The sequence below is a fragment of the Protopterus annectens genome, chromosome 4.part1 (genome assembly GCF_019279795.1).
Source record: "Protopterus annectens isolate FY-2018-M chromosome 4.part1, PAN1.0, whole genome shotgun sequence".
Taxonomy (NCBI): domain Eukaryota; kingdom Metazoa; phylum Chordata; order Ceratodontiformes; family Protopteridae; genus Protopterus; species Protopterus annectens.
Genome location: NC_056734.1, coordinates 146,741,950 through 146,768,591, shown reverse-complemented (window position 1 = coordinate 146,768,591; position 26,642 = coordinate 146,741,950). Strand labels below are relative to the sequence as shown.

Genomic DNA, 26,642 nt, shown 5'->3' with positions numbered 1-26,642 from the left:
AGAATTGGTCACCAGGAGTAGCACTGTAATACTGTTTCAGAGGGTTTAAACCTGAATTCCGGAACCCCTTGCACATAGCAGCACTGACTGGGCTGGATGTGCAGCACGGCCTATCCATCCCCATGGCAGCAGTACGCACGGCTGTCTCTTCAGTCTCCACTAACAAGATCAACATGCCAGTGTGCCCCATGCATGCATGCCTCTGCCCTTCCCTAAGATGGCACACCCATGCTCCTTGTCTGCACCATCAAATACCTAGGCTATTGATAAAACATGGAGTGTCTCAGCTTTATCCCTCTATGCCATTGGCAAAGGCTGCGGTTAAATTCTTAACATTTACAGTATATGTCTTAAGTCAGAAGATGCCAACTTGCTGGCCAGTCTTTACCAGAGTAGAAGAAATACAGGGGGATGTTTTATTAAGGGTCAGGTCAAGGAAATATACACCTTTAGTGGGGAAGAGATCATCTGGTAAAGGGAAATGGCATTAATAAAGTCAAGGCATGTTTTTGCACATTTACAGCTAGTTGTATACGTTTGCTAGTACTGGAAGAGTAATGAAATTCCCCAGAAGTGGCATACTTTAGCAATAACCCATGACTGGTGTGGGTATCACAGGATTTGCACACAGTTGGTGTGATTTCATCATGAAGGCAAAGCTAATTTTACTATAGCTTTTCCTGTTGTGGAAAAGCAATTTGAAAGGTTAGTTTAGACAAATTATTGTTGGACATGGAAAGGTTGGGCCTTGAAACCATACACCAGTATGTATATGTTGAAAACAGATTGGTAATTACCTGTAACATGATATTCTATAATATAGCAGCTATTAAAAAAAATAGTGTTGTGATGCAATTTATATAGGCTTCTCTTCAACCTTCTAATATGGTCCAACACTGATCAACAAATTAGAACTAGATATTAATGTAATCACAATGAGATGGATAACTACACAGCTTGCAATTATGACATGTTAAGTATCTTAAAGCAATTAGGTAAAATTCTAGACTACACTATAATGGGGATGTCCCAGAGGGATCTATCCTAGACCCATATTTGTTTAGGATGTATCTTTCAGATCTGTCTTTCATCTGAGGTGTATATATGCAGATGACTTTAAAATGGGTAAATTGATTACATGGGCTACAGACAGAACAAGTCCACAAATGAACATGACTTAACTGACTGTTTAGGCAGAGGATAATATGCTGATATATGCATCAAAAACTAAGCATATAAGAGTAGGGAGGCATTGATTGAAGGGTGAATACCATGCACAGTACACAGTAACAAACTGCGGATTCACTTAAGGACCTAGGTATATGGATAAACTCAGTTTTAAGATTTTCTGAATGTATTAGCCAATTGTTTAATTACAGTTAAAATAAACTATAGGCTCTATGAAAGCATTATCAAATCTATGAAATCAGAAATGCTGAAGTCATTCTTTGTAAGTTATATTAGACCCAAATTAGAGCATGGCATAAAATGGAAATTGTGTATGTGTGTGTACATACATAATCAAATGTTGATAAATACGTTTTATATACATATATCAGTTCATTTTCCTTGAAAAGAATTCAAACTTTACACATTTCCCACCTCATCACTTAGTTGAACAAGTTGACCCACAAGCTGATGCCCGCAAATGTCCACAGCTCCACAGATTTCATGGAAATTGCACTAACTAGAGGCCTAGGCATAATAGTTTTATTGACAGCATAAGTATTATAAAATAGGAAAAGGTTGCAAAAGTTATCCCTGGCTAGTGTGTCTACTTATGCCTTCTTCAGATAAGCCAACATTACCCATAACTTTAAACGTAGGGTATGGAAGAATGCCTTAAGCCACCTTTAAAAATATTGCTTGATACCCTATCCTGAAGGACCCTGAAATAAAAATTTCCATTACACAATGTACTCTTATAACCGAATAAAACCACCACATCCTCATTTCCTGAGTTCTCATCTGTCTATGTTCTTACAGAGTAAAAGTCTATTTAACTGCTTAAACCTAAGCACCTTACAAATTAAAAAAATATTGTATATGCAAGTAACTCAAACAGCTATATGTCAAACGTTAGGTCACATGCATACATTTTTGAATGATACCTTGAATCTGTCAAGTATCACTCTCAATCAAAATCAGTCAGACAACTACAAACATGGCCCCTGGTATGCAAAGGAATGAGACAATGGTATCAAGACAGGCCCTGTGAATGTCAAGCAATCCAAGTAAAGAATGCAAGGTGCCTGGGCCATATCAGTCAAAAAAATTCTTTAAGATAAGAAGTACCCAGGTCAGGGAGGGCTAAATAGATCAACACAAGGGTTTTATAAACAATGTCGGACTGAACAGGCTACAAATCATCAGTGAAATACAATGGTGTCTTTGTATGGTGTCTAGGCACTTCATTTAGTAGCCAAGTAGTGGAGATGTGCACCAGCTGTAATTTGTCAATTTCAGTGTCTGAAAGCTTTAGGCTAAACAGCACAGCAGTTTTCCAACCATGATGTGACCAGTATATGTAGTACATTAGGTAAACTGGCAGGTGAAATAAGGTGATTAATGAATGAACTGTTATTCATGATAGCAGGAAGATCTGAAGTACCTGGTCTTTAAAGATAAGCAGACTTTCGTCAGCATGCCAGGATCGTATACCCTGTACAAATTCCTGCCTATCACCACCGTAGATGATGCAGGACAACAGGACATGGGCTGAAGAATTTCACACAGTAGTATGAATGGTCACAGCAACAGTCGTTTTGGCACAGAGCTTGAAGTGATTAGTGATCATCCGATTGTGGCTGCATTCCAAATGTTAGGTAAGTTTAAGAGTCACCAGGGAGTCCTGAGAGAAGAAAAAAATACAGCCACATACTGTCAATATAACACTGAAATTTTTAAACCTCTGCTTTGAATAACTGTACAAGGGAAACAGTAGAACAAAGATCCCTGTGGCACCACATATATTAGACGGCAGGAACAGCAGTGCAACTCCTGAGACAACCTGCTGAGAATGGCCAGTTAGACAACAGGCAAACCATTGAAACACCAATTTGAGATGCCACAGTAATGTATCAGGCAATCTACTGCATCAAATGCAGAGTAGAGATCTAAAGGGCTCGGGATGGAATAACATTGATGAAATCCCACAAGAGTCAAAATGGAGAGATGAAATTGGCAAGAAAAGAAGAGCAGTACTGCTGGCAATGAATTCATCATCAAGTCATGGCGAGTACCTTGACGTTTTTTATAAAACCTCAAAGATCAGACTGATGTATAGACTGCATTTTATATAGCATACATCATGGAGAAAGGCAGGTTAAAAAATAAAAAGAATCTGGGTGCACAGGTCCCAGGATAAAAAACACCCAATCTTTGTGCATGAATTGGTGTCGTGAATGGAAAACTGGCAGTGTAGAAAACTCAGACATTAAAACATTTCTACTGCAGGGTTCATCCAGGATCTGGGGGAGGGTGACCCTCATGTCACAGAAGGAAACAGTCCACAAACTCACAGGCCACAAAGAGGTACACAGATGATAAAGTGGATTGTTGAGGATAAAGAAGAAATTGGGTATCGTTATCATTAGGCAATAAGCCCAGAATTTCCAGAAAGAGGATATTTAAATTTAAAAAGATTGAGAGAAATTAAGACGAAAGACTAATTAGTGTAGACCCATACAAACTGCACGAAGTGGCTTTTCTGGGCACATTGCAGATGCTGAGAAGAGTACTACTGGGTACTAATTTCAAGGAGTCCGTTCCTGTAATGATATTACTAACCCAAAACATTTGCAGAAGTTAAATTGTAAGAAGACAGTTAAAAGACTCTGAAGACCATTCTCAGCACTACGCCAACAGGGCTGGAATGAGTTAGAGTCCATCATGTAGGCAGTACAATTAACAGGAAAAGCACTGGTCTCAAGAGATGGGAAGATGATTAGATATAGAACTTGACCTAGAACTTACAGCAAGATTTGCAAAACTTAGACATCGATCCTGTCCACAGGAAGTCACGTACATACCAGAAACAAGTACACTGAGGTTATAATCAGGTAGCACAAACTCAGAGCAGCAGCAAGACCTCAGACACTGCAGAACAAACAAAACCATTGCAAACAACTTTTGATCATACGAGAGCCAATGCTCACCCTGATGGAGGCCAGCTTAGAAACAAAACATCTAGTAGCCTATTCACATGCCTCAGTGGACAGAACAGAGGGGTCACCAACACCTAATAACTACATAAAGATGGCTGTTAGGCACTGGCTACTGCAACGGTTTCAAGTTAAATGGTTAAGCTCTGACTGCAAAACAGACTAATTTCATCAGTAAGATGTTAGTCCTCCAGTAGGGTAAATGAGGCACCAGTTCTACACTAATCTTCAACCCATTCACCTTACCTAACAGAGATCAAGACCATAAAAGGTGGACAGAACAGATGGCAGTCCAGTAAGGCTATAAAGACATTAACAACACCAGCTAGGTAGATGAAGAATATAATAGTCTGTTTTTCTTACATGGAGAAAATATAGGCCTTGATGAAGTAGGAGACAAACCCAATAGCATTCTGGGAGAATTAATTGAGGGACTATTTTATCTAAAAGCTTTGGGACTCACTTTTTAACACCTCCCTTAATGAACTGGGAAAAAAATAATTTCTAGAAAATCCTCCCTTCAGTTTAGTCAGCACATCTAACATAAGCCTGGATTTGCTGCAGCTTTTCCATTAGAGAGTTTAAGGATACGTCTGACTAATGGCTGTACCACCATTTAACATACTTTCTACACAAAGTTATGAAATATTCAAAAACTGTCTTGAGAAACGTCACTTTGCTGTCATCTATGTGTGTATATTAACAAAATGAAAATCTAGCATGTCAAGCAGATACTTAAACAGCAGAAAAAAAACTTGTGGGTTTGCAATTACACACACACACACACACACACACACACACACACACACACACACACACACACACACACACACACACTGCCAAATTAAACCACTGCTCAAGTTAGGTCAGAGCTCCACGGATTCATCACATGATTATAACAGTGTGTGTTAGGGTGGTACTTCCTTGTCTAGGTACAACGTGTAGTGTTTGCCTTGGAAGCTGCCCATAAAACATACAAGCAGAGACAGATTTCTGAATGAATGTACACCAAATGCAAAGTCACAGCTGTAGAACCATAAGGTGTACTCATTAAGTTCCCTTAGAAATGTTTATCAACATACAGTTGCCTAGAAACAGTGTTCATTAAAGCCACATGTAAAATAATGGATAGACACAATTTCCCCATTGTTCTAGCAACGTTTCCGGACTCAGTGTGATCATCACTTCAGGTCTCCCTGAAAAAAAAGCTAAAATCGTAGTGAGAATAAAAAAGGAATACAAATTTAAATAAAATAAAAAAAATGCATATATTCCAGTCAATGTGGTAATTACACTAAATAGAAAATTATGGCAAAAGATGTAGCCACAACACTTAGGATGAAATAGGCTGGTAAGGAATGCAGAAATTGAGTTTTCTGAGATGAGCAAGAATGTTTCTGCAACAAAGCACCTGGCAGTCACCCTTCCACAGGTTACTCAATGGTTTGGTTGTAGACATTCCAGCATACATTCTCGTGAGAATAAGGTACTTGGATGCTGCATCTGAGAATGGAAGAACTTTACAGCAGTAGAACAGGCATTCTGAGACGCTAGATAAAATGCACGTGCTTCTGTCTCAATGAAAGTATGGGGGAGTCTAGCAGGACATAGTGATATCTTACCTTCTCCGTTAACTTGGTCTTCTCACTTTAGATTGAGACATCGTGACCCGTCACTCAAAAATGTAACCAAGAGAGGACTTTATAATGCACAACTGGACATTCATGATACTTTTTTTTATATAAAAAGTAGATATTAATATATTATTTTCTGTATGATCTTAGCAAAGCTCTAATTTATTTCTAATTACTATGTCTCAACAGTCTAATGTTATAAAAAGTTTCATTCACCATTCTTATTCACTGGCTTTTTTATTGAGAGTTTCTTACTCTTATTTGTAATCATATTTTGGATTTTTTTTTAATTATTGCAAGTCTTGTATGATGCCAGTAAATTATATTTTAAATATCAGTACACAGATGTCACTGTTAAGTATACTATATTTTTTTAATTACTGGTCATGTACAATACCTAAGCTCACCTCTGCTCATTTATTAATGCACTAAGTTTTTCTCCGACTGATATACACTGCAATGTGTTAGTAAAAATCGCAATTAAATACAAAACCAACATGCACTGTGCTTAAATTTAAACACTTTAATAAACATGGACTGATATTGCCACACTCATTTTCAAAATAAGGTAACGAAAACTGCCACTAGCTGTGGTGTTAAATCATCTCAAACTTTAAGAAATGTTATTAAGAGATATTTTCCATACAGTTATACTATTACTTTACTCAGTCTAATAAAATATGCCTAAGTTTGGAAACGATTATAAAAATTTACCAATATAATAATTATATGAATTTATGCCAGCTTTATAATGAGAAAGCAACAACTTTAACAAAGGACATCATGGTAAAAAACAGGTTGCAGGCAATGAATCGAACTTTCATTCTGTAACTCTTGCTGTAAGTCTGTCTGTTCTGAACTGCAGTCACCACCATAAACAGAAAAAAAGAAAAATGAAGTGGTCCTCCAAGCACATGCTATTAATCTGCCATCTCCAGAAGCTTCAACAGCTGAGGACAGGTCCCTACAGTCTGCAGCTGGCAACTCAGCACCAAGCAAGCAGAGATGGACCTCATTGTAAACAAGGTGCAGTCATTTCCATGCTACGACTGACTGTGTTGTCCTCTATGCACAAAAACAATAGGATTCTGTATAAGACGCACTAAAATACTTGACCAGAGTTTGGTAAGGCCATGGAATATGGGATTTTTATTGCATGCTTCCCTTCATCTTATGCAGACGGACAAAACAAGTGAATTCCAATTATATGACTTTAAACAAAGGAAAAAAAATACCATGCCACATTTGGCATACACCTTTTACATCCCCAAATTAAAGATGTAAAGTGAGCTTCATTCAGTCCCCACCTAGATTAAAGTGCTGATGTTCAGAGCTCAATTTCCTACAAATGAGCAGTATATTTTTAAACAGGAAAAAGAGAACACAATCCCCAGAAAGCATAGCTTGTATCAGATTCATCATTCAGACATATTTAAGGATTACTAGCTATTAACAGAGACAAATGTCGAACACTTCTTCTTTCGGCTTTTCCCGGTGAGGGGTCGCCACAGTGGATCATCTGTCCGCTCATGATTGGCAGTGGAGTTTTATGGTGTCGAGTTGCCAGCCCGGTGCCCAATCTTCCACAGAAGGCATGCACACACACACACTCACATCTAGGGCCAATTTAGAGTGTCCAATCCACCTACTGCATGTCTTTAGGATGTGGGAGGAAACTGGAGCACCCGGAGGAAACCCATGCAACCACAGGGAGGACATGCAGACTCCGCACAGAAGGCACGCCAGCTAAGAAACGAACCGGAGAACCTCTTGCTGTGAGGCGACAGCACTAAACGCTGCACCACCATGGCAGCCCCGACAAATGTTGAACACTGAACCTCGGATATTAAGCCATCTATTCAGACAGGTGAATTCCATTTCCTTAGATGCAGACAACCGCAGAGGGTAATTTAAAAGAAACAGGCTGCATGTTATGTCTCACCTCCCCAGTGGGGGAGAAAAACAGTATTTTTTTTCTTCTATTTCACATTTAAAGGCATATCTTTGTGAAAGCTATTTTCTGGGAAATTGCCTGACAGGCAATACCAGATTTATTTTAAAGTACAGGTAACACATTCCAACCTAAGGCTACATTCTGCAGAGCTTTTTTTTTTTCCAATAACCAAAATATGAGTCAAACGCCATGCTGTGTTTTACATTGAGCAGCACTCTGAACAAATCTTATTTTCTGAATAAATGACAAAATAGATGAGTTAATTTATGTTTAAGGTAAACAAAAGCCATGTCCCTCTCTGTTCTCTAACATCCTTGCATTTCAGGTGAGGAGAATGAACCACACAAATATTTTTTGAAGTTATTTATTTTTTTAAGTGAATCGGTCTTTCTTAGATCCTTTTCAGCCAAACCTTTTGGTCAACCAGACATGAAGCTGTCCCTGTGATAAGAGGGACTGAGGTAGTAATAAACCGATGCTCTTTGCAGCAGCCATAGAAGTACTCAGAAATACATGTGGAAAATCCTTGTGTTTATGGAGTCTACGGATATAAATGGCTAATTCCTATATAACTATCACCTCCCCTCAACAAGGTTGCTTACATCGCTCCATTTACTTATTTCAACTGTTCTGCACGAAATAACGAATGAGAATATTACCTATACTATAACATCTAGGAGTACCTTATTCCCACTATTATTCACTTTAGTTCAATTCAACTTTATTTGGCATCTTGATAAGTGGACTGGACTAGAAGTCACCCATTTTAAGCCATAATATGGGGAACAGTTTCACTGAACATGTGGACATATGGAACAGAAGAAAAACATTAGTAACCAGTGCATACAAATAAAAATTCTAAACGTTATAACAAGTTAGAATTGGAGTTCACTAAAGTTTGCTCTCAACTCAAGATATCCTTTCAGATGGAAGCAAAATGTTCATCCTTTCACAAAAACTGCACAATACTCCTAAAACCAATTTTTTTTTCTTTCGTATGCTTATCCTGATGCCAATATACTCATCAACAACTGAGGGGAAGTATGGTATACTTTTATGTTAGATACCTTGTATCCAGAGTAGTTAATGATGAATTGAATTTGATATATTATTTACATGGATTGTCGGACTGAGTTAAAATCCCAGTTTCAGCAGAGGACCACAGTATAAATTTAAAAAGCAATTAGTAGACCTCAAGAAGAGACATATTACCTATGCAATTATCAGAACAGCAGAGTGTACATACATATAAACCAAGATTAGCGATACTGGTAAGAATAAAGTACAGTAATTAAGGTATGGAAAGCATTTATATAGAATAGCCTGTGTTTGGATATTTGTTCACGCTTCTTCACATCCTTGTTTAATTTTGATATCATACATACAGATTAGCATTTGATTGGCTGTGTAAATGTTGCAATACACATCACTTCCTGTTTATCTTTGTGATTTCATATAGCCTTGAATAATTTACTACTGAGTTACTACTAATTATACATAAAGACTTCTTTAGTGAAGCCTTATGACTCAAATTATGTTTCTTTTTTTTACTTTTTCAGTATTTGGAGTCTTAGTAAAGAAAACCATATGGTTTTAATAATGGTGTGCCTGGGCAGGTTCTGTAATACAGAATGGGAAACACTTGCACATCTTGTTGCTGGGTATGACACACTCGTGGCTGAAGGTCTATAAACTGAAAGACAGTTATGTGGCAAGACTGCGGCATTGGGGATTGTGCAAACACTACAAAAGTATATTTTGCGTGCATGTGTCTTGAATGAAGATACTCTGTCACTACTTCATTAATGGAAAAACAGAGTATTATGGTTGGGTTGGCACATATGTTTGTTCTCAAGTTATTCCTCATAGAGAAAGAAAAATGCTTATGCTTTTACAAGAAAGGAATAACCTGAACAATCTTTCCATGTCCTTTGAGATAAAGGCACTACAGACCATAAAACAAAAATCAGGAAATAAAGAGTATTTCTCATCATATTTTGATCTACTCCATGGTATAAATGAGTCAATATCACTAAATGTGCATTATTACTGTTTTATATCCCAAAAAGTCCAGATAAAATCCTATCAGCGTGGCATTTTCTATCACTGCATTGTTCCTTCTCCCCAAAACACTTAATATGACACACACAGTGTCTAGGTCTTATATTATGGACAGATGGTCCACTTCTAAGAATCTCTGACTTCTTAGACTGTTTCTGGAACAGTCTCAATATTTCTTTATCAATCACTCTTTTAAGCTGACAAAAAGTCTTTCACTTGGCCTTTAAACCTTACTTCAGACTGGCACCTAAAATGCAGACTTCTGTTAGACATTCAAAGATGTAGTTTTACAAAGTTTTTACACAAACTTAATCAGGTTTCAGATATGGCAAGTCTGTACAGTTATCTGACCGACAGCTGACACTTTATAAACCTGGTAAGGCAGCTTCAGGCATCTACTACTCTGTTAGTCTCCCTTTCTTCTAACACAAACTATTTACTAGCCAAAAATTCAAAGTGTGCCTGATTAACACCACAGGAAGAATAATCTACCTTCACCATATGATAATCTATTCTCTTGTCTTTGCTTTCCTTCTGATAAAAGGATCAAAATAAAATGCCCTCTATTCATTCTGTGCATTCTCTCTCAATATAATTGTTCTCTATTCACTGCATCGCACAGATAAAATACCATTACAATTTCAAAAATCTGGCTGCACAGTTATGTATTATACAAAGACTGTCCATTAATATTTGAAAACGAGCATGCTGATTGGCCAGCTCAACCAGCATGCCTGTTGTAAATCTGAGAATATACTAACAGAGAAAGGTCCAGTCGGCCGGACTTTTTCCCATTAGTATATCTCCTAATTTTTTTTACTTTTCTTTTTTTTGCCCCCCAAAAAGAAAACAGAAGACCTGAAATGAACAAGGGAGACGGTGCAGACAAAAATAACATGATTGCCAGGTATGTTCCGTACCCGGTTATCCTTTTATTCAGTCTGTCCCAGCTCTCCCGAATGTACAAAGTCTCCAGATTTCTTTCTCTTTTTTTTTCTTCAATTAAAAAAAAAAAAAAATGCAATGGAGATCTTCCTTTCCCCTTTGCTACCTTTACACAGCAGTGATGTACTGCATAAGAGTGGGAACGCAAGTCCCTTACACATGCACAGTACATCAGAAAAGCCACAGAATACTGGAAAACTGCAGAAGGGCAGCACGGGGCATTATACAATAACATTTAAGAAAAGTATTTTTTTTTTCTTAAATAATGTCATTATATAATAGCAATAACCCACGGTTGGGTGCGGGCAATGCTGGATTTACTCAAGGTTGGCTTTGTTTGGTCACTCAGGCTTCGCCCTCATGACCAAACAACACCAATTGTGGGTAAATCCAACATTACCCACACCCAGCTGTGGGTTATTGCTGAATTCTATTCTCCAGTGTTGTTAATTTTTATCTGAATGGCAGGCTTTATCGGTCTCTCTTATTTTATAAACAACCCTTTTCTTAAAACATTCATTCACTTCTTGCAATAAAATATTTCCCTAATAGGCATCTTATTTATTTTTTGGTATTCATCAACTTCTGCTTATTCACTCTTAATACACCACTGCTCTTCTATATTCCAGAAACCTTACTTCCTACTTTTTCACTGAATACCCCTATCTTGCACTCATGCGTGCACACTTCTGAATGCTAACAAAGCCTCATATCACAGCCAGATATTCACCAAACTAGCTACTGGCAGACAGCATTCATATTCCAGCTGTACCACTTTAGCCCAGTCTCTGTCTAGCTACTGCTAGGTGTAATAATGATGTCACTCTACAGTTTCTTAGTGACTGTCTGTTGAACAGTGTTTCATAGGATACATTTAATGTCAAACAAAGAATTTCCAATCATCCTAGTGCTACTATAGTGAAGAATTGCATGTATCTTGGGAAAATGTAAACAATCTAAGGGAATCACCCTAAAATCTGGACCTCAGCCTCTCTCAAAATGGAAGGTTGTAGGTGTATTGTATTTCACTATCCTGAAGTCCTAAAATATTTTCTTGTCAAATGTTCAACAGTAACACTGACACAATCATCTTATGCATCACTTTACAAACCTAATATTTTGTTGTAAAGTATCTTGCCTACATCTTCCATTCATAGAAAAGCCAAAGGGGGAAATGCAAAGCACACCGTAACTCCATTACGGAAACAGAGGAGTCTAAGCACAAGATCTCACCTGTACACTCTAAACAGAGACCCCATAAACATTTTTCTGTATTTTTAAACATGGCAATTGTTCAACTCTCTACTTAAATTATGCATAAATAAACATACTGCATATATCAAGGTTACTTTGTGTGTGTGTGTGTGTGTGTGTGTGTGTGTGTGTGTGTGTGTGTGTGTGTGTGAATATAAACCTCAACAAAAGTGACTCAGTATTATGCTAATGAATGCAGGCCAGGGATCAAACACATCATGTGCAGTATGCCTGGGAACCTTTGCTATTAAAACCATTATTCAATGTACATCAGCTCTCTCTTTTTTTATATTTATTTATCCTTTGATAAAATTAGTCCCATAGGGCTAGTTGCCTATTTTCAGGGAGACTCCAGGTGATATTTATATTATGGGAAGTTTAGCCATGGCATTGGGTAGATTTCCCTACACTTTTTGATAGGTACCGTGGTATCTTTAACATCCACCTGAGCTACCATCAACACATGGGATCTCAGATTAAAGTTTCTTCATAAGGACAACATGCTCAGGCATGCACCATCTCACTTATGCTGCACTACGATGTCAGAAATCCCAACACCTGGTGTGGGAATAGAACCCACAGCCTTGTGTACCAAAGGTGAGTGTGCTACCTGTCGCATGAGACTGACTTTTCTCTACCATCTTCCCAAAATCATAGGAGTAGTCTCTGTATGGAAGGTTAGGATAGGGGTTAGAAAGTCATGCACATACAATGTATTCTTGAATTGTTTCAGCAATTTTGACCCTGGTACCTTTCAAGAAGGCTACTCACCATCCCTTCTGTGAAAAAATACCTTATCAGCTTTCTATAGCAATGTAAACCCTGTAGTATCAGATACATGTTGAGTGACTGTCAGCAGTTTCGGCTAACACAGACATTCTCCAAAACTACTTTCATCAAACATGTGACACTTTTTTGAAAGAGGGAGGCAACCAATTCCGAGGTAGCACAACAGTGAAAAAAGATGAAAATTCCACTGCTGATGGAAGGTGCTTTGGAGAATGTCTATCTATTGTCTTCACCAAAATTGCAATTGATGACGTAACATGAACTTGTGTTTTCTGACTGCATTCTTTTTGTCATAAATCATTTAAAAATATGGAAGCTAATGATTCTCTATAGATATTTCACCATTTCCAGAACACACCTTCTCCAACAATGTATGCATTAAAATCTTATCTGTATACGTTACCTTCCAGCCTACCTCTATTAAGTTCTTGCAGCCATGAGGTTTAAAGAACTGTAGTCTATTTTCTTGAAGGGATGCTACTAGCAGTCTATGGAGAGGGATAATGGCTTGTTTTTTTATGGCTAAGGCCTTATCTCGTGCAACCCGTATGACACACTGACCATCTACTGTTTTCTTTGTTAAGCTGTTATATATGTTAGCTGGTCTGTAAGTCTACCCTGATGTCAGTGCTAATAATAACAGAAGTATTTTAATATTTCTGATTGGCAACCTTCAGCTGTGTACATCATGTTTGGCATTAAGAATTAAAACTTTGATTTTTTTTTTTTTTTTTAATTAAAAAAAATTGGACACCTTTAATTTTACTTTTCAACAATTTGTATAACATGGACCCCATACAGAGGTGTTTGGCACACCCGAGGCATCTTTTTGCTCAAAAATCTGAAAAAAACCTCACTAAGAATACAGGTAGCAATACACCATGACTTTTACAGGAAGTCGTTCTTGGCATAGCAGAAAAATAAGCTGTTCCGACTATATTGCATGCAGTGCTGTACCTTACTGTTGCCATGCCAACAAAAGAAAAAAAACATTCTGATGAATTTGGATGTTGCTTAACTTCTTTAACAGGAGGCACACAAACACTAAACATGGATTTAGATAAGGAGGAAAGACGACAACACCCAATATGTGCTAACACTGCATGTGACTCGACTAGCTGGTTGGCAATTAGATCACATAGCAAATGCATTCTTCATATCAGTGTTACAATTATATGCTCTACAGTAAATGCATATAATGCCTGGTGCATGTGCCTTTAACCCCCCCCCCCAAAAAAAAATCAACCTTTATATTCCCAATTCTCATTAAATACAATGTAAATGAAAATCATAGAAACAACCCAGACTAATGCAATAAATAGGCATGAAATCACATTCAAGAAAAATCCATGTTTATTTACATAATCTCAATGCTGCCTAGTGCAACCCAGACTAAAAGACACACAAGTGTTTTTTGTACAAAATTAAGTGGATGATGTATTTTAGTAACATTTGACTAAAGTGATGCATTTACAACCCTACTGTAACAGTGAAATGATGACATTATGTGAAGTCAACTATTAGTACAGACTGAAAGTTATCTCTGTATCCTAAAGATGGCATTTTGCACATTCTTTGTTGCTGCACATCTTTGTCAGATGTCAGCCTCAAGAAAAAAATATTAACAGAACAATGTTTTATTTTATTATTTTTTTTTCTGATTAACCAATAGGCAGAAGGCAGCAAAACCAGCCCAGACAAGACACGTGTTTATTTCAGGATACACTTTCTTATACAAATGGGCAATTTATAGGCTCACCAATACACCTATGACATAACCTTGGTATGTGGGATGAAACAGGAGCAACAAATAGCAAAGCATGCTAGCTCCTCAATGAAGGAAGTGCCCAGGAGATCCAAGTAGTGTAAGGCAGGCAGCAACACTAACTCACCATGCCATTCAGTACAATGTTACACAAAATGTTGTATCAATTAGTGAATATTAGAATTCTAATACGACTCCCATGAGAACTATTCTAATTCTAAAATCAAATCCAGAAGACTTAAGGCTCAGAGTCCACCTGAACACAGCTTAACTGAGATGGGTATGTACCCCAATTCAGAACAAGTTGTATGAGGTTCTATGCCCTGCACTCACTGAATCCCAGGGTAGTCTCCAAAATCTTGTGACACCACAGTGGATGAAGTGGGTTATCTGAGAATTAATAAATCATTGTTGTGATATAACACAATGTTGAACTCAACTGTAAATAAATAGCAAAATATTACTACCCTGCAGCTTTTGTGGTAAACAGAAGAAATTTTCTCATGCTGCATCAACTTAATTTCTTCATGGAATATAGGACTATGTAAACCTTTTCTTGTCAGTCAGTTGGACTTCCTCAACCTCAGACATTCTACTGTGTTATTTATCTTTTACTATCTGAGCTAGTCACACTAGGCTAGTAGCCTCTTTTCTGGGGAAACCAGAAGTATTTATACTGACGAGGGGAAATTTGGCCAGGGTGCCAGTAAGCTTCCCCTGTTCTTTTTTGATATACAAAAGTGTCATGGGAACCTTTACACCCCCTGAACTACCACCAACGTAGGCAGACGGGGCCAAGGTTTAATGTCTTTTCTGAAGCATGGCACACTCTGGAGTACAGCATCCGCCTAATATTAAACAGTAGTCTCTAATGGAAAAGGAATCCAATCACTTGGAGTGAAAATAGGAACCAGAGCCTTCTGAAGGTCTAGCACCAAAGGAGAGTTTGCTACCCATTTAGCCACAGAAACCACGGATTCTAAAATCCTGAACAACTGACACAAACGTAACATACTTCATGTATATCAACTGAGGCAGTGAAGTACAATTGTGTAAAATCTTACCATAACAGAAGATGTCCTTCCCTTCACTACTGCAGTACTCATTACACTAGGGATCCCCTTCCTAGGGCAGCCTGATGTCCGGCCAGTATACCAAAGCCTTGGTTATAATATGGATGTTGTATATCACACGTATGCTCCACACCCACGGCATAGGGCATAAAGGTGACATACCTTCCTCAGAACTGAAAAAGCCACAGAAGGAACGGTAGTCTAAGGACTACAAAAAGGAACTTGTGCATCGAGAAGGAAAAAGTGAAAAAGGGGAGTGGGGAGGCAGTGAATACTGCAACAATGAAGGGAAGGAGATCTGGTATGGTAAGATATTACACAGTACAAAAGTTCATGAGGAAACATGGGAGAAGGAAGGTCCAACACAGCCCTCAAGAAAGCTATGCAGGATAGCCCTGGCAAATCAGTCTCTAGGCCTGGAAACCATATCCAACTAATAATGCTCGGTAAAAATATGCAAAGATGTCTAAGTAGCTACCTCATGGATGGAATTTGTATCCAATCATTTGAGAAAAATACCAGAAGAAACTACAGCCCTGGTAGAATGAGCCTTAACAGAAGGAAAGAGGCTTTTTCCTATGTAAACAACAAAAGGAAATGGCCTTGGAGATCCAGGAAGAAATAGTTTGCTTAGAAACAGCCAAACCTAAAGACCTAAGATGAAAAGAAACAAAATTTGCTCGGATTTATGACTGGATTTAGTTTTATCTAAAGAATACCTGTGTTGTCTATGCAAATCCAATATGTGAAGAACCTTCTCATTGGCAGACTGGGGAGAACAGAAAAGTGGGCAAATGAATAGACTGATTAAAAGACAACTTATTAAATGCCTTGGGCACAAAATGAGGAATGCCCATATGGAAAACTGAAAAAGGAGGTACGGTATAAGGTCCTGAAGCTCAGACACCTTTCTAGCTGAAGTAAGGGCCAAAAGAACAGTTTTCCAAGTACAATGCTGTAAGGAAGCTGAAGTTTCAATCTCAAAAGGAGCCTCAGTCAATTTTCCAAGAATAAAATTAAGGTCCCAGGAAGGACTAATAGGCTTCCTGGGACGTACAGTATGAATGAACAACTTGTTTAAGTTTTGATCTCAAATCTAGAAGAGCCAAGGAAGGAGAAAAAGAAAGACAAATAACTGAAAGGTGGGCTCTAACTGAAGAGTTTGCCAACTGAGCATTCAGCAAATCAAACAAATAAAAGAACCAAAGGAACTTCCACAGAAAGTGGATCCAGGTTATGAGCAAGACGCCAAACAGAAAACCTCTTCATTTGGATAAATATGATTTCCTGGACCCCTGCAGAACCTGAAGCATGTCCTCAGAAAAAAAGGTGCCTAAAAGGGATCAAAGCCCTGTCACCCACAGTGTCAGCTGAAGAGTGGACAGGTGGGGATGGATGAGAGACTCCTTGTCTTGTGCAAATAGGTCCACCCTGTGAGGTAACTTGTGGTGATTGCCTTTGGTTAAATGTAGAAGAAAAGGGAAAAAAATGCTTTCTGGGCCAAAAGGGAGTCACCAACAAGATTTTGGGAGAGTCTTGTTCTATCTTGAACAGGACCCTTGGTATGAGAGGAAGGGAAGGCATAAAGAAACGTGCCTTTCCAAAAGAAAGAGAGGGCATCCACCTTCCAGGCCAGAGGGCTTGGGACTCTTGTGCAAAAGAGAGAAAGTTGTTAGTTCAGAGGGGAAGCAAAAAGATCTACCCCGAGAAGTGCCCCACTGGTGGCAATGTCCAGAAATGCATATCTGGGAAGCATCTATTCATGAGTCTGTTATGGGCATGCTCAGAGAATCTGCTGTTTTGTTCTGAAGGAATATAAAACAGCCTGAACAGTTACTTAATACAGGACAGCCAAGAGCTAGTCTGTGCAAAAGGTAAGATCTTGTCCCCCCTTACTTGCTGATTATCCCATCACTGTGGTATTGTCTGTAAAGCAGGGCCAGAAGAATAGCCTTAATTTATTTGATGTTGCTATGGCATTCATGTGGGTTTCCTCTGCGTACTCCAGTTTCCTCCCACATTCTAAAGATATGCATCTGGAGCATTTCTCCCTGGGGCTCCGCTGAAAATAGGCTCTGTCCTAGTCAGACTTTCCCAATCAACAAATGCTAAATAAATAATTCCTCTGGAATTTGGGAACAAGAAAACAATATGTTTTAATTCCTGTACAGTCTTACCCTTCTCCTGAACAGACTTAAAAAGCTCAGCAGCTGCAGAACCTGAGAGATTTTTATTGTCAAGAGGAGCATCCATCAGCTTGGCCTTAATATCAGGCAGAGGCTGACGGTGAAACCAAGAATAATACCATAACACAGAACCAAAGAGTCAGCATCTCTAGAAGAGGCATCAGCTGCATCATAACTACATTTAATGGAATGGTGAGCTACTTAAGAGGACCCCAACAAACAGATGGGCTGAAGCCTTCCCCTCGGAATCTGGAAGGTCTGAAACAACTTGAGAAGCCTGAGAGAGAAGGGCTAAAATACATCTGGTCATACAGGTCAGGTAACTGACAACCCCAAAGGCCAGAGTAGCAGCAGGGTTCACCCTTTTGCCCAATATTTCCATGGTTCTTGTCAGAAGGAAGAAGTTTAATAGAAGGCAGTAGCTTGGAAGGCTTGCCAGAAGAAACAGAAATAACAGGGTTCAGCAGAGGGACACAAAGAAATTTACAATCATCAGGCACTTTATAAAACCATCAGCTTTTTTAGGAATAGAGGGCTGGGAATCGGAAGGCTGAGAGGCTGCTGAAAATGTGTCCAACAAAGCAGCAAGAACAGGAGGAACAGTGGAGGGTTTAGGAGATTCAATTTGGAGGAGTTCATAGTACCTTTTTAGGCCTTGTTAGCATCAACAAAAAAACGAGATTCATCATCAAATCCTCTAAAGCTAGCTATGAAAACAAAATTGTTGCAGATCCTAAAGACAACCACAAGGCATTCTATAGTTATGTCAAGAATCTACATGGCAATACTCAGATCTGCTCCAAGTTACAGCATAATGGGAATACATATACAGAACCAACTGATATTGCCAACATATTGGCAGACAGGTTCAGTGTGAACTTTACTCCCCTTTAACCCTCTAAAGGCCCTATCACAATACCTGAGGAATGCCAAGTCCTTATAATCACAGCTACACAGGTCAAAAACACACTGTCCAAAGCCAAGAATACAGCTTCCATGGGACCTGATAATATCCCTGGCTGTGTTTTACATGAATTACAAAGTGAACTGTCACCACACCTGAGTGCCCTGTTCAATCGCAGCCTCATTTCAGGCTTTGTTCCTACTGAATGGCACACTGCTATGGTTATCCCACTCCACAAAGAGGGAGAGACTACAGACCATGGGAACTACTGCCCCATTAGTCTGACAAGTCTGATACGCAAGGCTATGGAGAGCATAATCATGGACCTTATAAATAAGGACATAGGGAATCTCCAAACTCTGGACCCCACACAGTTTGGGTTTGTAAAAGGTAGATCATGCCTGCTCAACCTGAAAAACTTTGAGTCTGTCAACAGGGCTGTGGATGAGGGCAAGGTAGTCCACACATCCTACCAAGATCTTGCCAAGGCCTTCAACAGCATCCCTCACTCAGGAATCATAGATAGACTCACTAAACTAGGCATAAACCCCTATATATGTCATAAGATGGGTTGCCAACTGGCTCACTGACAGAACACACACTGTGAAAGTAGCGGACTCCAAATCTGACTACCGACCAGTTACAAGTGGTGTCCCACAGGGATCGGTCCTAGGTCCCCTCCTGTTTGGAATCTACTTCTCTGAAGTTCAAGCCAACACAAAGGGATTCTGGCTGACCAAGTCCACAGATGATTGCAAACTGTGAGCCATTACTGATTCTCCAACTGATGTAGACATTCTACAAAAAGGCTTCACTGACACCAATGACTGGTGCCAGAACCATGGCCTTAAGCTCAATGTCAAAAAGTGCATGGTCATTCCCTTTGGGAAAAATTCAGTGCCCATGAACTACCACATAGGCGGTAGTCCACTAAACTCTGAAGGTGTGATAAGAGACCTGGGGACACAAATTGACAGCAACCTCTCCTTTGATGACCACATTGCCACTGTAGTCAGAAAGTCCTTCTATGTGGTGCATCTCATTACAAAAGGTTTCTCATCCAGGAAGAAAGAGGTCATAATCCCTCTCTACTCGTCCCTCATTAGACCTATTATAGTGGTGCTGCGGTAGCGTTGTCGCCTCACAACAAAACGTTGTCCCGTTCGATTCTCAGCTAGAGCGTCTTCTGTGTGGAGGCATGCGTGAATGGGCGTGCCTTCGTTGAAGGTTGTGCGTCAGGGCTTGTAACTCGGCACGTAAAAATCCACTACCAAACATTAGCAGACCGGAGTTCCGCTGTGGCAACCCTTAACCGGGATAAGCCAAAAGACACAACATAGAATACAATGCACCATTTGGTATACACCTCACTAGACACCTACAACTGGAAAGGCCACAAAATACCTCACTAAGAGGATCTTCAGCCTTAGACACATGCCCTATATGGACAGCCTCAAAAAAAACTTCCAGCTATACTCTGCCTCTTATAGTCTACTTAGAGGCGATCTCTGCTTGACCTACAAAGCCATGTCTGACCCAGAGCTGCTAGATATGCTACACCTAAAGAAATCCCAATCCCTCCATGCCACACGCTCCAAGGACCTAAACCTCATTACCACAATAAACAGAACATGCTGGAGGGACAGGTTCCTGACCCACAGACTTCCCATACTCTGGAACAAACTTCCCATTCACATCAAGCAGAGCACTTCACTGGCCCTCTAAGAGAAATCTTGACAAGTGGATGGGCAATAGAAAGTTCACCCCAGAGATCACTTCAGTGGCCTTGCGTGACAGGGGCACTGGGAACTAACTTTGGGTGGCATAATGCCAGGGAATCTTCTTGGGCTAAGCTTATATAGGCTCCAGGGCCATTAGCCTAGTACACACCTATGAACTTCTCCTGAGTAACAGAAATCTGAGTGCAGTCTCACTTAAAAAAATCCTTCATATGGTAGATAGCATTCCCAAAAGAAATCCCCTCAAAAGGAGAATTTGGACTAATACAATCATCCTCCTCTGAACCATAAACCAGTGGAGAAGGAATCTGTCAGGAACAGGCCAAAGACACTGAGTCTAATTTCTCATTGGAATAGTCCTACTCCCAGAGCTTCTTAAGAGTAGAGGACCAAGGAGGGGCAGCAACAGAAACTCCCTAAGGGGCCTTCAAAGACATGAGAGCATTAAATAACTCCTGTGTAAAATCCTGCCATTCAAGATGGAGATCTTTAGGAGCAGGGGAAATATGCTTTGTCTTCTGTTTCTTCTTTAAAGGGACATCAGCCCTTAACATCTTAGGAGGTTCGAACCCCTGCTGACAAACAACAAAGTGGGGATCTCCTCCCTAACAAGAATGTGCGGAACAACCCTCAGTCCCTTGGATATTATGAGTCGCAGTTTCTCTTAAACACCTGAAACGGACATCTGCAGAGCCTCAGAGTACGTGCAAGAAGTTGGCTCAACGCCGACCTCCAAAGCGGTTACTGCAGAGGAATCTGATGAACAAACGAGGCAATCCTCTGGGCTTTTACCAGTCTAGCCTCAAGACAGACATCCAGGGGGCGGGCAGTACAGCAGTAGAATACAGCCTAACTTTTTTGGCCTTCTTAGCAGACAGTTGATCCCTGGGCTGGGATGATTCTGCCATTGTACCCTGCACCAACAATTTAAGATGTTGGATTTCCAGGTAGATGGATAAGGAGGAGAGACAACTACAAAAAGTTTTAGGGACAAACACCTGAAAAATAGGGCACAACATATGGTCATGAGAAGCACCTAAGCAAAATGAACACTGCTTGTGATGGTCCTTAATAGGAATCTGTCTCCCACACTGGCATTTTCCCTTTCTGGGTGACGTGTAACCTTACAACCAAAAGAAAAGGTAAGGATAAGCAGCAAAAACCTCAACAGGGCACTTACCTGAAACAGCTTGGTAACCAGCAGACAAAGGAGAATTCTGACCGAAGTTCGAAGATGGTATTCGGACTGGTGGCAAAGAAGTTCTGAGGAAGGCACGTCCTTATGTCACCTTTATGCCCTACGCCATGAATGAGGAGCATACATGTGATGTACAATGTCACTACTACAACCCAAGGCTTTGGTATACTGGCCAGATGTCAGGCTACCTTTGACAGGGGATCCCTAGTGTAATAAATTCCACCTTTGACATGGAAGGACATCTACATTTTCTTTTTTAATACTTAAAAAGCATCTGAGGGTAAAAATACACTGGTTAACAAATAAATGCCTTTATTAGCTAAAGGTGGATTAATTTCAACGGATGACTTAAGGATAATGTATCTTCACACTTTTTATGCTAAAGTGCAACTTCCTAAACACAGTTTGAAGGATTCACTTCTCGGATGTCTAGGGGAGGAGGGGGTGCAGATCAGACCACTGCAACTTACCTGAACAATACTTTCCCATGTGTTAGAATTAAGCAAAGTACTTTTCAGAGACCATGAGAATTAATCTAGAATGCTAAAATTTGTAAAGTATTATATCTATACAGCTTATCTACTAATATGAAGAATGTACTAAATAGCATAATGCAGTTTGTCAGCCCCACCACCATACTGCATCACGTTTCCCATGTCCTTAGTCACTGCTGCAAGAAGCCTACAATGCCAAAGGCCACACAACACAGTAAGCCTGCCCTTCTGGAATTGGTAGGTGCAGTGTAAGGAGCAATAAACATTACAGTGCATAGATATACACACACATACATGCATTCACACATACATTTTTAGAATAGCGTAGCAAAGTACACACCAAACTTATTAGTTGTCAGTTTTCTTCACCAATACAAAGGTTTTACAGTCGTTGTCATGGCAGATAAAGTCTCGGACTAATAAAATGTTTGGAGTGTACTTTGCTACACTAATCTTTTTATGTGAAGTTTTATTGCTGATGAAGTTTGTCTACATCAGCGAATGTCTGTATGTATGCACTTGTATAAAGAGCAGAAAACCATGGTGCTACAGCACGACTGAGAAATTCACTGTATACAGGATAAACTGAACAGCACTGTGTGAAGTCTCATTAAAGAAAGAATGCCTGAGTTAACCTTGGCTCCTATGTTTACTCATCATAAAAACTGAACTAAATCAGACAGAAATGTCAAACTTTTTCAAAGTGCAGTCAAGCCCGTAGCAAATGCATCCCAATATCCAACTCATTTTGTTGCAATCACAACATTATAACAAGCATTATAAAATGTAATGCATTCTAACAGGAAATACAAAATCAATGTAAAAGTAGTTAAAGATCAACATTTCTTCAGCTCACTTTGGATATGTACAGCATTTCTTCCCGCAGCAAACCAATAAAATGTGCAGGCATTAGGTTGTCTTCTGGAAGGAAGAGATGCAAGGTACCTGTGCTGTAACACTAGATGACGGCTAATATCAAAACAGATATAGGAAGAACTTGAAACTGGTAACTCCGGAGTGATAAGGTGCACAGCAAATTTTGTGAACCCGGGGAGCTGCTCAAGTTAAATTAGGGGCATCCAAAAGCCTCCAAATTGGAGCAATTGAATTTGAGGTAATAATTCAAATTGTGCATGTATATTTATTGACGGTCTTCACACAATATGCTGTCTTCAGTACAAACCCAGGAATATTTAACCATTTTAGAGAAACAGCTCTACAAGCGAACTCTTGGTACAGGTCTTTCATAACCTTTTGCAAAGTTTAAAAAAATGTTGCATACGTTGTGTTTCTTTAGACTGATAAGAAATGTTGCTGGAATATACAGATGTTTTCCAAGGACTATTATGCTACAGATTACACAAAAATGGCAAATAAAAATTTCTATCTCTGGAGAATTTTAGAACCATGCGATTATGTGTGCAGCTTAAAACACGTTTTGAAATGAAATGTGGTAAACACTGTGTATGCCAAAGAACATATCTTAAAGCAACACTACACATGAAACTTTATAAAACAATAAGACAGAACCAACCATATGTGCCTGTAATGAAGTTTTAGGCATGCAGGTACTTAATACACACAATACACACAAACACAAATATATATATATATATATATATATATATATATATATATATATATATATATATATATATATGGTTCCCCTTCACAATCTCGAATTACTGAATGCTCGAAATTCAGTAACTCGAGACTGTAAAGTCGAAAACCCATAAGCGCGAATCTGCATAAGCACGAATTTGCGCTTATGCATGTCAGCTACGGGATGGGAAGTGTGGGAGTCGGGATGTGTTACGGAAGTGAAGGTAAGTGAATGTATGTGTGTGTTTTGTAAGTTGTGTGTGTTGGTTACGGTAGGTAGGTGGGAGTATGAGTGTTGGATGTGTCTGTGTGTGTGTGTGTGTGTGTGTGTGTGTGTGTGTGTGTGTGTGTGTGTGTGTGTGTGTCTGTGTGAGTGTCTGTGTGTGAGAGTGTGAGTGTGAGTGTGAGTGTGAGTGTGAGTGTGAGTGTGAGTGTGAGTGTGTGTGTGTGTGTGTGTGTGTGTGTGAGGCAGTTTAAAATGTCTGTGTGGTGTTTTTTATTTTGGTATTAGTGCGATCTCGGAGTTAGAATGTATAAGTAGGGGTGTGTGGGGGGGGGGCTTGCCCCCCTGCGTGCATGTAGTGTAGGGCTTGTAGTTTCTGTGATATGGGTTGTATGGTGTGCATGTTGTATGGTGTATGTGTTTGTGTATGTTTGGGGTTTTTTTTATTTTCGTGCTTGTGGGTTTCGGGATGTTTGTTGGTTCGACTTTACAGTCTCGAGTTGCTGAATTTCGAGCATTCAGTCATTTGAGATTGTGAAGGGGAACTATATATATATATATATATATATATATATATATATATATATATATATATATATATATATATATATATACATACATACATACACACACACACACACACACACACACACACACACACACACAGATCTACATATCCTTACATTTTGTGTGAGCGTACAAATCTGTATATCTAAGTATATACCCATCCTGTGATATTTTGTTAAAGTTCACTTTAGCTGAGGGACTTCTCCCTGACAATCCAGAAAGCAGCTGCTGGTTTACCTAAAAGAGACAATGGTGGCTTCTTGGAACTACTTACTACACATTTCTACAATGTGTGTAGTAAGAGTGCATTAAAGAAACTGCAGCAATTACAGTAGAAAGAGGATAAGAAATAGACATCAAAACATGGACAAAAACAAAAGACAGACAGAACCAACCTAAGCAATCTGATGTCTGATCACACAATGCATCTAAGTTATGATGCACCTTCTATATTACATTGCATATGCACACAAACATTTCCAGATGAAGCAGTTTTCATTTTTTCTGCAAGATACATATTATCGTCACACTTTAGCAATCTATGAAAGCAGTTGGTAAAAATAAAGTATGCCAAGCAATTCAGCAATAAACATAAATAGCTTTAATTTATCATAGCAAATCTTTCTTTTCACATCTTTATTAGCAGAAGCCAAGGATGCTTCAGTTAAAAGCCCAGCGCTGTTCACTTTTTTTTATTTTTTTCTTACTTGACATGCTCGCTACACAGTAGACAATGACCAGCAAATATTCAGCTTTTACTTCTCTCACCTTTTCACACAAAGCCTGAAGCCTACAGCATGACAGAACTTATTCTGTCACTGCAGAAATAAATGCATGAAGAATGGACGGTCAAAATAATTGTCTATTATTTTCAAGGTTAAACACACAGCTTAAGTCAAAATGCAACAGTAGAGAAACACTGCAGATTACAGGTACCCCACCATAAAAATGCCAGTACATTTCTCATGAGCGACTCCCAGCTCAAAAGTTCTAATGCCTCTTTTAGCTGGTGTTAAAATCATGTCTTTTCAGCAGAGCATTGAAAGCACAATAATACAGAAATCCTTTATGAAGTAGGTGACAAAAGCTGCTGCTTAACAACTTTCTCCGATTACTCAACACTGTACAAAACAAAAAGCAACTTGTCTTGCCATAACAGGACACTATTCAGAACTTCTAAAGCAATTCTACTAACCTGTGACCCCAGCAGGATTTGTGCCCATGTTGACAAGTGTCGTATATGAAAACTCTTAACAGAAAAACAGGAATTTTCTCTCCTCCAACAAAGAATAGATATATATCCTTAAGCCAAAATATCCACAGAAAATGGGAAATGACCAACAGCAAGAATCTGCAGTTCTGATCTACAGACTCTGGTATGTTAACAGAATACCCAGCCTTAAAAACATTTCTAACCAATCAAACCAGGACAGTCTTGAGGGCCCTACCCACTTCCCAGAGCACAGGCTGTCTCATTAGGAGAGAGTACAGCTGCACTATATAAACTGAGAGAAAGAAATGCTGAACATTAAAAGCGAAGTGTACTGACTGCACTCGCTGTGAACTGAGAGAAAGAAACCTCACTGGAAGTTGCAACAAGTTAACTGCACTAAGCACTGTCATAACTGAAAAAAAAAAAAGCTGTTCTCCAGACACAGGGCATTTCAGTAGGCCTTTCACTTATGTTAACAATCCAAATTACAATACCTTAGTCAGACAACAGGGAATCGTATAAATGAATACGAAAAAAAGCATCTGATACTTTCTGGACAATGTCACCATCCACTTAAAAATTCTTGGCAAACACAAAGTGCCTCGTCACCAAGGGTATGGGCAGCATAATTTTTTACACTGGGCAGAGGAAGTAAAATAGCATCTTTTAGTGACTTTCCCATGTTAAAAATGGAATAAAGATGACATGCCTTGGCATTTCAGATGTGTACATTGGTACTTCCTTGCCAACAGATACCAGCTGCAGAGTTATCAATCTGGGCATGGCACAGCCAGTAGCTAACTGGCACCAATGGTAGCCATGATCACAGGTTTACAGCCATTACAGTACATGCCTCTACACCATATCCTGTTTGCATG

At 39.2% G+C, this 26,642-nt stretch overlaps 1 protein-coding gene across 1 annotated transcript in view; it reads right to left on the bottom strand.

Moving 5' to 3' along the window:
- The window catches only part of PLD1 (phospholipase D1), a 1,505,857-nt gene extending 1,479,937 nt beyond the window's left edge, over positions 1-25,920 (bottom strand). The window contains exon 1 of the mRNA XM_044070047.1: positions 25,747-25,920. The gene's annotated coding sequence lies outside the window, so the exon portion shown is untranslated. The remainder of the gene's footprint in view (positions 1-25,746) is intronic.
- Positions 25,921-26,642: the final 722 nt, after the last annotated feature.